This window comes from Corvus hawaiiensis, chromosome 4, assembly GCF_020740725.1.
Source record: "Corvus hawaiiensis isolate bCorHaw1 chromosome 4, bCorHaw1.pri.cur, whole genome shotgun sequence".
In the NCBI taxonomy this organism is placed as follows: domain Eukaryota; kingdom Metazoa; phylum Chordata; class Aves; order Passeriformes; family Corvidae; genus Corvus; species Corvus hawaiiensis.
In genome coordinates this window covers 5,616,667-5,626,970 of record NC_063216.1, presented here as the reverse complement: position 1 = coordinate 5,626,970, position 10,304 = coordinate 5,616,667, and positions in this window count along the sequence as shown.

Below are 10,304 nucleotides of genomic sequence, written 5' to 3'. Positions count from 1 at the left end.
ATATACTGTTTTAATAAGATTATTATCTCTACTTCTCCTTAAATGAAAACAAAAGAAAGAAATTGCCGTAAAAGAACAGAAAAAATGACTCACTTTCCTGTCATTGCCAAAAGCCTCTAATTTTTGATATAATCAACCTTTGTGCCACAAGATAGAGCTATCTTGTTTTTTAATATATATTTAGGTGCAGTAATTAATACTAAAATAAAAAAAAAAAGTGGGAAAAAATGGTATGACCTTGTTTAAAATTTAGCACATTGTTGTAGGATTATTCTCCAGCATGTATGCAATAACTAGTACCCTCAAGAAAAGCAAACAAACATAACAAAACCAAACAGAATAAGTAAAAAAATTGCCAAATATCCAACCAGAAAATATTCTTTCTTACTACAAACTTTGTTCTCTGAATTTGTGATCAGTTTGAAAAATCAGAGTGTATACAGTTTTTGCTATAGCATTTCTCATGAAAAGCTGTTTTCTTGCACTACCATCTTTTGTGGAGTAACACAGCTCCTAATATCCTTAAATTGCTATCATAAAAACTAAAAGGAGAGGAGGTTGAACTGCAATGAGATGTCGTTTGTGTTTGTAACAGGGCAATCGTTGATTTAAAATTGGCATTGGAGCTCCTTTTGTGAAATGATTGCTAGGTTAGGAAAACAACCCCTTTAAACTGGCAGCATCTGAATTTCTAAGGAAGAACTCAGGTTTAGCACTTGTTCTGGTCTGTATTGACTATTAGACCTGCACATATTTCTATGTGTGCATATTCTTTTGCTCTGGAAGTATCCTATAGGAATGCTCAAAAGATCACTGTCGAGAAGGCTCAAATAGCTTTATATTTTACCTTTAAGGAAAACAAAACAATGGCATATAAATAAAATTCTTGTAGGAATTCAAAGCCTGTTTTACCTCATGCACCTGCTTATGTGGCTACAGGTATGCAGTGAAGGATAAACAGTGCAAAATATTTTATATTCTGCTTTTCCAGTGTGTGGGCATTCAGGCTGTTCACTACAAATGACTGCACAAGGTGAGAGGCACCGGAGAATCAGGCCCCAAAGATTTTCTAGACTGGATCAGATCACTGGTGCATTAAGTGTGTCACCTCACAGCTGGATGCTCCAAAATGAACCTAGCTATCTGTGCAGTACTGTGGGAACTACTCTGGCAGTCAGGTTGCACCAGGAGAGGAGAGTGGGGTTTGCCTTTTATTTTCTTAGTGTGTCTAGTCAGAGCTGCCCTTATTTGGAATCAAACTGTTCAGATTCCTTAACAGTTAAACAAGAGTATCTGACTCTTGTTGTGAAACAGGATGTAAGACATGGCATTAGAAATTATAAATAATAGCATGAGAGAAAACAAAACAACACAACAAACATTACTTTCTCACTGTATTCATGTGCTTCTGTGGTATAAGAAAATAGTCTGCAATATAAGAAACACATCATAAGTATTCCATGATTTACATCAGGGTGTTTCACACTGCACAGCTAATTTGTGGAACTTTACAGCTTTATATAATCGATTTATTTAAGTCAGAAATGTGACTTAATATTACATGAACAAAAATTATATACAATATTAGGAATTTCCAGATATCAGCAACACTAAGTAGCACAAATATAACAATGCACAAAGCTGTATAAAGCTGCTGAACCCGGTGAGAATCAAATCTCAGCACATCAAGTCATAGGCACAAATATTCCTAAAACACTTCAACTTGCTGATTTCAGCAGCCAAAGACTCCAAAGCAGACGAGCAAAGCTTAGCACACGTTAGATACATTGATCCTAGTTGTCACATATTCAAAACTATTCTAAAGCAATTACATACCTGCTATCTGACTAAATGTCAATAGCACTTATATGTGACCCTAAATTGCTTTTCTGGAGCTCAGTCTCAGCCACCAAAAAGCCCCAACAAAACCCACAGAGAAAATGTATGCACCTACACTCACAAAAGAACCCAAATGAAAAATAAACCCAAAACCAAACAAAATACCCAGTCAAAACCCAAACACTTGTGCTGCAGGCTTGTATACTATTTTTTAAAAGAGTTTCATTTCAATAATGTTTTTAAACATGTGCCATGTGACTGGTGATCCAGCTTCCCCAGTTCACATAGCAGAACATAAAAGCTTCCAAGGAGAACAGGTGTCCCCACCATCCATTCACTCTTAGTCATTCGGAAACTTAAGACTTGACTGCAAATCTTTTGCCAAAAATTAAGGTCATTCAGGAAAATATTTTTTTATCCTTTTTTTAAATTTTATTTTGATAGAACTACTTCTCTCCAGACAAAATAAAGTAAGAGATGAGTAAACAAATGATCTATTTCTGCAAATGTTTATGTAAAGAGCTGTTATTGATAAAGTTGAAGTTTCACTAGCAAAAAACACCTTTTGGGTTGGATTGGTTTGAATGAGCTGATTTTCCTTTCTGACCATGTCACTGAAACAGCTGTTGTGGTCTGCTGTGGGTGACGAGCCCACAACCTATGGCTGAGCACCAGACAGTCCCAGGATGTGCTGGAATATAGGGTGAGCTCCTGGGCAGGGAAACCTGAGGTTTTGCCTCCTGCTGGCACCAGGTTCAGGGCCCTGTGCAGAAGAGTCAAAGCAGGAAAGAAGGACAGAACAGAAGATGTCAGGCCACAAGGATGAAATCAAGATAGAAACAAGAAGTCAAGTGGCACTCTGGGACCTGCAGAAAATGATCTATTAGCAAATTGAAAAAACCTCACTCAGAACCTGTCAGACCAATTAGAGGTCTCTGAATTAGTGTGTGTGTGGTGAGGGGTGTTTGTATTTTTTCTTATAACTGACTTCAAAACAAACCGAAAAGTTTGGAAAAAGCAGAAGGACTTTTGTTCAGAAAGAAATCTGCACTAAAACCCTATTGTATTCATCCTCCAAGCCAGAAATGGGGCTGGTATTTGTAAACCCAGGGCAGGGATTAGAAGCCAGGCTTGCAGACAAAGAGCAAATCCAAGAGTTCACAGCAAGGACTCTCCAACTATAATATTCGTGAAGTCCTTCTCACCCAGACACCAGCTGTTTATATCTGGAATTTCCTTTTCTCTTTCATAGATTCAAACTGATATTTTGACAGTGAAGGCTTTCATGCAGCTGATTAATTAAATTTCCTTTTTGAGTAAGGAGGTTTTCAAAAAGAAAAGTGACTGTGACATAACTAGTATCCATAAGGAAGCAGGCACTGAATGTTAAGGGGGAAGGAGGGAGAAGGGTCAACAACAGGCATGGGACAGCAGGAAGATGCACCAAGACACAAAGGAGCCCTGAAGAGCATCGGCCATCAGCTAGTGAGTTTTAACACTGCTTTCAGTAGGTAGGCTGCTCCCAGACTTATGGGACTTTTCAAGGCTTTCAGAATAATTAAATATTAGTCTTTGTTTTATAGCAGGTAAGGACATTTTTGCTCAGGAACATTTAGCATCTCTTGAAGCACTCCAGAGCTGGAAAAGCTATCTTTGCCTATTTCAGATCTCTTTGTTCACAGTTATAATCTATTTAGTGGCTGAATAGTTGGAATGGCATTGAAAACCAATCACCCTCCTACTCTCATGTTACCTTCCCCTACAACCTGTTTACCCTCCTCGCCCGCTGTTTTCCTAAAAAGCAGCTTGCTGACAAGTGGCAGGATTACCATTTCCGTGGTGACACAGCTCATCAGAGAACAATGCACAGAGATGAACATCATTTTTGAAGGAAAAGGAATGACTTTTTTTGGATATATTTATTCCACAGAGGTGGTAAGTGCAATCTTGCTTGTTACTGTACTTCACAAGCTCATCTTCATCCCTCTTGGTGTAATGAATTCCCTGATGATCAGTGCTCAGCCAGTGCTTGTGTGCCTGTTTGTGTGTGTGTGTGTGTGTGTGTGGCAACAAGTGTGCAATAGAGCTCAAGTTCACCCTGGTCCATGAAGCATGTGAGCATCCTGTGACTGAAAATATGCTCCCTTGCGTAATCCTGAGATTAGCAAATTTCTAGTAAAGGATGTCAGACAAAAAAGGGAGAAGGAAAAATGTGTAAGGTAAATACAGAGGAAAACCCAGCCTAAGAAATTAACTAACAGGATTCCTGCTCAGTTCCAGCCGCATCTCTGTCATTGATGCCTGTGTGAACTGGAGTGAGGTCTGACAACTTCTCTGGCTTTAAAATCCCTTCTCTTAAAAACAAGAACTGAAGTAGGTGAAGCTGTTTTAAAGATCCTTGGCTGTTTAGAAGATGAGTTGTGCCAGTGCCAATTGATCATAACCAACTTCTGACAGATAGAGGAAGGAAGGTTAGCAGATCACAAAATATACCCTGCTCAAACTGTGACATTCATGAAAAAAGTCACTGGCTGAAAGTGATTATCATCTTGGCAGCTGTGTTTGGTGGGATATGGGATTGCACAGACAAACAGCTGAAAGGTGCTGACTGGCCTTCTTCAGGTGTGTTCCTGGCTACTGGCATTTTTAATGCTAAAAGCGGAGGTGTTTTCCAGACATGCCCCTGTAGGAAGGTGCCATGGGCATTTTAAGAGTTGCAATTCCACAGCTGGTGTTAGCTCTACTTGGCAGTGTGATATCTGGAGTTCCCATGCGCTTCTGTGTCTAAGAACTCATCCTGCAAGCTTTGTGCAACTGGGAGGCTTCTAGACAGGATGGACAGTGTCTTCCACTGACAGAGAACATGGATAAATTACACCAACTATAAACTGAATCCGTGTGCCAAATCCTTGTATTGCAGACTTGGGGCCAAAATGAAGTTTTCTGGTTTGGGATTTTACAATGAAACCAATGAAAACTGCCATAGCAGCCTCCACTAAGTCCAAAAGAGGAAGCAACATCTTACAGAATTTCAGGTGAATATTTGAATTGAATATCAAACCTGAATACAACTCTATGGGTTGCAGGGTTCTCCTGATGATTTTATTTCTGAAGCCTGGACAGTTCAGCCCCAGGGGTTCTTCTGCTTGTATAAAGAGAGAAAATAATTTCTACTCAGATCATCTGTCTGTCTGTAACCCATAGAGTTTGGGTTCCAAATCCAAACAGTCTTTTCATTTGTGGTGAACCCTATTTTTGGTTGGGAGCAAAGGGAAGGGAGGCAACCAAGAAAAAGCTTAAGGGAAAGCCTTGGCTCGTGCACACAGAAGCGTTTTTCCAGATGGGATATCCCCTTTGCTCTCCCCAAACCTGTTGCTCTGCCAGTACTTTCCTCAGGCTCCCCCTGGGAACTCGGGAAGTGGTGGCTGCCTGGCATCTGTGGGGACAGCTGGGTACCTGCCCGGGGCTCGCTGCAGCTGCATCAGCTCTGGGCACCCTCCCCTGCACACCTGGCAATGCACCAAAAACCCATTTGAGTCTTTAGCAAAGATATTTCCCTCCCTCATGGTGTTTTGAATCCTTTCTTCAAGCCTTTGTTAGTTGCACTTGGAAGGACTCCAGGCAGCCCAGAAGACAAAACAATGCAGTACTTCAAACCCCACAGTTCACTCGTGTGTCAGGGCGGGTTCACACATGTACTCGCTCTGCGCAGGTACGAGGCTGTTTCTTTCAAACATCACTTCCCTGCCATCTCTGCCTTGTTGCTTTGCAGCAAGGTGGAACCGAGCAGATCATCTACCGAGGTGATGTAAAACCTAGTGTCCCTGAATTCATTGTTAGTTAAGAAAGGAACAGAGTCAAAAACTCAAGAAAGGAATTTGTGTGTGTACCTACTGGAGGCTCCAACACACCCTTTGTATGTGGATAAAGAACACTACATATTTACAGACAAAAGTAACGAAATCTACAAGGTTGTTTAAACTTTGTCTTTTAATAGTCCTAAATCTGGTTTCTTTACAAGCTGAAGTGTTTATGCTTTGAAATCCACATTATCACAACTGTCTTGGTCTCAGTGATCCCCTTCCTGAAGCAAGTTACTTGTTGCAGAAGTAAATTACGCCATATCATCTTCTTAGAAGATTATTAAAAGAATTTCTCATAGCATTCGGGTTGCCAGTTTGAACTGAGTGGCAAACAAGAGGTGGCAAACTAATTAACACCTCAGAAATATAACAGATTAAAAGTGAGTATTTCTGTCTCATTTTGAACCCACTCAAACACAATGGGTCTGTAAATTCAGCTCAGAAGCTGTTGGGGGTGAATTCTGCTCAGAGGAAATTATGTTCGGAGAAGACAGAGAAAGCATTGCAATGAAAAATAAAGCACATGACAGAACAGAAATCTGATAGGATGAAATATTTAAAAGATTACATGGAAACTAAACAGAAATAGAAAGATTTTTATTAAAAGAAAAGCAACCAAACAACAACAAAACAAAGAAAACCCCAACTTTACAGGAGCCCAAACTGATGGAAGTTCTATTTCTACACATACAATAAGGTTTAGTTTTCCTAGAAAACGAACTACTTCAAATTAATTGTCATTGTATAAAGGAGAGGCTTTACATTCCCCAGCAAAAAGTGACAAGCCACATGAATTACTTTCACCCAGTAAGTAATTCACAAAGGATCTGATTCTGCAAAGGAATTATCTGGGTAGTATAACTGCTACACAAAGTGCCAAAGATATGGTGAGGGCCCATATGTCTGCAGATCCCCCCAACCCAGGCACATCCACAAGACGTGGGCGGTGGAAAAAGCAAAGCTGAGTGCAGTCCACACCAGCACCCTTAAATCTTAGAGCCACGAGTGTTTATACATCTGCTAGTGAAGATTAGACTGTCCAGATCATTAAAATTCAATACATAAGTAGAAATACTTAAAATACAAAAGAAAAAAACTTTATATAGCAATTTCCCCCCCTCCCTCTGAGCTGATTTCCCTGTCAGTGTAACTCTGCCAGCTTTAATGCCTGTTATTTTTAATTTGCCATACAAGAGGAAAGGCAATCAGGGAAATTCATGTGCTCACATACACTCATACACATGCGTGCATCGATAGATATCATACATAATTTCTCAAAGCAAATATGTAGTGATTAATTTAATAAAAGAAATAATTGCAAACAGCATACTGGGTCATGGGTGACAAATCTAATCATTTACTGAGAGTAATATATGCAGAAATAAACAAGATATAGCTTATAAGCAATGTGTGGGAAGTTAGCTATGATTCAGGCAAGCTTTGGATTTCTTGTTTGTGGACAGAAGGTTGCAAATTTAACCACTTAACAGACACCTCTCTAATTTCTTGGTAATTAATGATTTTTGTAATGGTTATTAAGGCCTCCAGCCCTAGTACTGTCAGCTCATTATTGTATTTGTGAATTAACTGTAGCAGTTAAAAATATAGGTGGACAAGAAGCAGCTCCATCTTATCCTGGGCTGTTGCAGCACTCTGAACTAGAACATGTAACCCCTCTAGTGGAAACTGGGAAAAGTGGAAAAGTGGCTCTAAAGAATTGCCCACGGTAAGACGTGGGCATCCCCAATGCCTCCAAGATCAGTAAATGAAAATTTTCTTGATCATGCATCCTTTCAAATGCCCTGTGCTCAAAAAAATGCAGCATCACTGATATTTTACTTCAGGATGCAGGAAAAGTGCTTGGAATAGAACAGAGTGAAATGAAGGAAATAAGGTTTGCGCCAAGCATCCTGTTTCACTCCAATGAGAACACAATTAAGCTGAGCCACCCTGAGAAGTTTCCTTTTAATAAACAGCCACGTCAGTTTCAAAGTCCTTTAGAACATGGGTGCTGAAAGAGTGCAATCAACAGAGGAAAAAAAGGACGACTGGTATAAACTTAGGGTACCTTTACTTCTTCTGATACACCTTTTAATGGGATGCATTCCTGTTCTAGAGAAAGGGACTACTGAGTTATTTGAATGGTCTCATTTTTCTCCACAAATGGGAATGAACTGAAACTTGTCATTGTTGCACAGGCCTGTGGTTGCACGGTCTGAACACAGAACTCTGAGCCTTACAGTCCTGAGCTAGCCAGGACTTCCGGCTTCATTCCAGCCACTGGCTTTCTCCCATCTCAGTTTCCCCACTTTCAAACTAGTGAAAACACTTAATCTTGAGTTTCTCAAAGCTGAAATGTATACTCAGCAGCAAAGGAAAGTTATTAAGTCTATATACATAGCATGAGTGTGTAAGCACACAGCACTGGCCACCTGGCTTCCCAAAATCCCCATCTTTACACACAGACGAAAACTGCCCTGGATACATTGAGCAATGGCATTATTGTGTGCTCCTTGTCCTCATCAGGAATTCTTATATTGTAAAGACAGACATTCTTTCATCACTACTTCATCTCCATATCTAAATGAAATGAGTCAATAACTCTTTAGACATACTACTGAAAGGTCACTGACCTGAGGTTGTCTGTATTGGGGTGAGAGCAGAAAATATTTTTTGTTCATTAAGCAGAATGATAATTGTGAAAGAGAAGCTTTAATAAAGTCTTCTCTGTAAAGTAAGGTTAATCATGTTGTGCCTATGCACAGCTCAAATGAAGTTAGAATTAGGTGGTGGACAGGGAATACCACAAATTTGTCACAACAGAACAATAACTTCTTAAATAACTTCCTTCGGGAGGACACTGAAGCCCCCTCACAGTCAAGCTCAAGTCTCCATAAAGTTCTTGAAACTCTTCATATTCCCTTTGCACAGTAGTCTGGACTTGCTGAATTTTAGAGTGGGATGATAGATCCATATTGGAAATGCAAATAGCAATATGCTGTGTTGCCCTAGAGAAGCAGAAAACAATTATTCCTCTGAATCTGTCTTGAACCCTTTTTTGCCCCCTTTCTTCCCGTGAAAACTGAGCATGGCTTTTTCTCATGTTTCTCATCTTAGAGAATTAGTATCAACCATCAAGATGGTAGTCAGATGTATATAATTGCATATTTTTTTACTCAGAGTGTAACCTCAAAACTCTCTATTGATTTACAGACTTTTCAAGTGCTGCTTGCGCATGTATCACCATGTGACACAGGAGTATTTCATTGAAATGTTAATATGTACAGGTAATTTTCCAGTATGCAGAAAATATGGTAAAAGTATAAGTGTTGAACACTTGTAAGATGCTAGAAAGTGTCATGCCAGATTCTAGAAAAGCTTCTCGGAACCAACACAGCTGGTCAGGAAATACCCCTGCCTGCAATCCAGGCTTGGTTAGCTTTTTAAAAAGGGGCTTTTAAGAGGTTGCATTTTAATATTGTAATGCCAGCAGATTGTGGTGCCTTACAGTAATCAATCCTTAAAACTGATTAATTCCGAGGATGCGCTAAAGGGTGTGCTGCTATATAAAAAGAAAAGGGGATTTTACCCGTCTATTATTTGCATAATGATTGAGGACTCCCCTCAGTTGAGTGCTGGCTAATTTGCAAGACAAAAACTGAATGCTCACTTTCAACGTGCACCTAGTTAAGTCCTAGTGGAAACCCAGACCGAGACTTCTCCTTGCATGTTTGCATACAGCTGAACCCGCACCTTCAGAGCATTAAAGTGCTACTACCGAGATTTTCAAAGCAGCCTGTGAAATTTAACGGGATTTTCACAAGCGAACCTCTACTCTATTTTGAGAAATTGAGAGTAAGTGCAGGTGCAAACAAAGATACTAATATAAGTTCTAACTCAAAGTTTAAGAACCAATATAAAATAATTAGAAGTCGTAAATCAAATACGTGTTATCTAGTGTTTTCACGTTAGCAAAAAGGAGAACTGCAGGACTCCCCAAATAACTTAAAACAGCCCACACGAGGACGATGCTATTCCTTGCCTGCATTTAAAGAAAACTAATCACATAGGAAATGACCACTTGATCCTAATAGCAGATCCCTGCTCGGTACTCTGTGAAAGATCAAAACAGCAAGGCGGTGCTTAGTCCCCTCTCAAGGAATTCCTCTGGGACTCAGAGCTGGCACCTGCCTGCAGAAAATCACCGGGGGTTAAATACCCAGTGCCGTCACTCGTCGGGCACTATCCAGCTTATTCACAGGACAAGCCAGTTTTGCATCCAGATACATTTTTAGCACGATCAGACTTCCCGCATTTCCCACCACTGTTACTTTCACTAGATCTTCCTGTGCTTGGAAGCTTGAACGCCTTGGCAGGCTTTACAAATAGAAGTGTAGCTTTTGACCTCCGGGCATTATCCAAGTCCGCAGCACACATTTATCAGCCTGGATGTAGTGTTGGTTTTATGGACATTTCCGCTATCAGTTCATGAGAGTTTCTAGTCTGCCCGGTTCTCCTTTCCGAACACATGAGCACCTGTTAATCTCAGGGCCGAGCAGCCCGCGTTAACCATTCAGGCTCTGGTGCAGCCTCCGAGGTTGG